This window comes from Erpetoichthys calabaricus, chromosome 8 (genome assembly GCF_900747795.2).
Source record: "Erpetoichthys calabaricus chromosome 8, fErpCal1.3, whole genome shotgun sequence".
Taxonomy (NCBI): Eukaryota; Metazoa; Chordata; class Cladistia; order Polypteriformes; family Polypteridae; genus Erpetoichthys; species Erpetoichthys calabaricus.
The window spans coordinates 101,395,750-101,399,001 of NC_041401.2; positions in this window are offsets into that span (position 1 = coordinate 101,395,750).

The window sequence follows — 3,252 nt, forward strand, 5'->3', positions numbered from 1 at the left end:
GTGGCGTGCAGCAAATGCAAATTGTGAAATAATAACACCCGTGGCACGTGATGGAAAATGTGGTGCTAGTATGGTGGGTGCGCGCAGAGCTTGTCCTGCCGCTAGCTTTATCTAATTATCTGTGTGTTGTTTGCTCATTTGAATAATCGGCTTAACCCAATAAGTAAGAGGTTGACGTGCATTCAGCATTCGGAGCTAGAAAACATAATAATAATAATAATAATAATAATAATAATAATAATAATAATAATTGTAATAATAATATACCATTTCGGTGGGTTGGCACCCTGCCCAGGATTGGTTCCTGCCTTGTGCCCTGTGTTGGCTGGGATTGGCTCCAACAGACCCCCGTGACCCTGTGTTCAGATTCAGAGGGTTAGAAAATGGATGGATGGATGGATATACCATTCACAAACCTCATTAGCCCGCTGAAGTGTCACGGTGAACCAAAGCCTATTCTGTCAGTGCTGGGCGCCAGACAGATGACAACCCTGGAGGAGCACCAGACCACCACAGTTTCACTCACCGACACACCCACATTGACAAAAAGCCAGTTTGGGAAGCCCATTGAACCTAACTAGCATATCACTAGGGACGCCTGGAAAATCTGGAGTACCTGGTGGAAACCCACAAGTAGATGAGAAATATGCAAACTCCATACAGAGAGTGTGTGCAGCAAGCAGGGACCATTGACTCCACAGATGGATGAGGATGACTGCTGATAAATGCACTGAGGAAAGGTCCTCACTCACACAGTACCACATCAAAGCCATAATGGTACAACAAGAACAAAAACCAACCATGAAACGAATGGTCACTTCTCAATGATCCTGTATTAAGGAATCTTTCAGAATACAACTCGTTGTAAGGGTCTGCTAAAGGTCGACAGAGATGAATGAAGCAGTTAGCAAAGTTCTGCCTAATACTCCAGCTGTAATCAGCTCCAGATACTGCTGAAGGGTGCAGAAGTTTGGAGAGTGGCAGGTCAAGGAGGGCTGAGCAGGTTAGCACCAATGGAGCTCTAGCATATCTGAGGTTCATGACATCTCAACTGCCAGAGTGTGCAAACTCTTTCAGCATAATAATTTTTGGTGCAATAAACCAGTCAGTGTCTAACTAGGAGGTTAACCACCTCTTTTGCTGTAAATCTATACAAGCAAAGTACCTTCTTGGCATTTGTTTCCTGCAGTTTTTGACTGACTTTATATAGCAGAATGCAAAAAACAAAAAAGCTGTTCATGTACTACAAAAAGGCCCCTCGATGATGGAGACATGCCTCCCAAAGGCCCCCTCAGCTTTTATAAATATACTGTGGGGTTCCTCCTGACAGGCTGCATGGTGTGCTGGAGGGTGGTGAAAACAGCACAGATCATCAGTGGCACACAGATACCACCCCTGCAGGACATACTGGGAAAGGCAAAATTAATCACAAAGGACCCCAGCCAGCCTGGATGGACGTTTTCTCCCTCTTATTATGAGGAAGAACTGTTAACACCAGAGCTACGAAACATAAGGACAGTTTGTACCTGCAAGTTATGAGGACGTTCAACTGTCATACGGGATAAACTGTCCATAATCAGCTGAGCAAATGGAGTGCCACTTCATCTGTGGTTCTAGTGTGTGTAATGTGGTGCTTAGCATTATTTACTGCAATAATTATTAATATTAGATTTAAATTTGAGCTTTCTCTTTTGCTGATGGTTTACGCTTGATTATTGCCTCTGCAAGGAACATTATGCAAGTAAGAATTTTGCTGTCCATTGTACTAGCGACAATAAAAAAGATCTGGACCTTGAGTTATTATAATAATAATAGAAATTCAACATATACAGTATTTTTGAATCGATAACATTTAATAAAAATGCTATTTTTATGAGTGCAAAGCCTAAATACACATATCACAATGAATGTTATTGATCTTCACTGCTTTCTGCCTGAATCTGCCCCTGTGTGCATTCACAAGGGTCTGACGTGAAGATCAGTTTAGCTTCCTGACAGCACAAAGGTAAATACTTAATAGCCTTGAGGGAAATGCAAGTGTACAAAATTCACACTGCAACTGGGCCAATAATGGACAAATGTAGGAGGTATAAGATGAGAGCAACAGAAGGACATGAAGAATGAGACGCAAACAAAATTAGAGTTTATTGGCGAGTTTTGAGGGTTTGGATTCTTTCCAATTGTAAAGTCCGAACTGTGCTGGGCTTCACTGTCAAATGGTTTAACATTAATGTTTATCCAATATATAACAAAACCGGGAGAAATAATCCTCAATCAAAATGTGTAGGTTAGGTTAGGCCAGTGCGAGTGTGGCCTGTGATGGAGTAACTCCATATTAAAATCTGGTTCCCACTTTAGGTTATGATGGCCTCTTTTCTGACCACTGCCCATATTTGTCTAGTGTGTCATAATAAGAATGCAGTGCTGACTCCAAAATCTCAGAGTGATGCACATTTGGTCCTATTTGTACGAGTAGGAGTTAAAGCATTTTATCAATTTCCCTAATTGTGCAAACAGCTCTAAACTTTTCCAGGATTTAATAGAGCTTGTGAGCTTTCCTTATTCTCTAGGAGCTTTCAGAAGATGGCCTACAGGCAGAGATCGGCACACACATCATCTCAGGAAAGTCTAAATGTTTTGGGATCACTGGATAACAATGAACTTATAAAAAGATATCGATGTGACAGAGATGAACATTCTTAATAAATCTTGTATGTTATACAGTCGATCCATGCACTGTCAGACAATATGAAAGCATTGCTAATGTTATTTTTTGGGCCACAGGGAAAAAGTAGCTGTGCAACAGCGATGATTTGAGTATGTCATATCCAACCATTTCTTGAATTTTGCACTAAACTTTGAATGTAGTTACAATGCATGAGGTAATAATTTCCTCATGACTCCATGTGAGGTACGGTTAAAGCACACACACAAAGGTCATTGCTGCAAGCGTGGATGAGCACACGTATGTGAAGCGATATCACAGTATCCACACACAGGTGGTCATGGGTAAAAACTGTACTTTAGTATCCAGCATCATACCCTGAAGATGAGCGGGGCTCGATGGGTGCTTGATAGTGAAATGTCACACAGGTATGCTGAGGGCTGTTCCATGCACCCCTTTAACATTCGTGCTTCACTTCCCAAACTCAGAAAGGTTCAATAAGGCAGGCAGAGGGCATTGGATAAAGAGAGAAGATGAGAGAGGGATTACAGAGAATGACACAGCACAGAGATCGGGAACACTGCAAG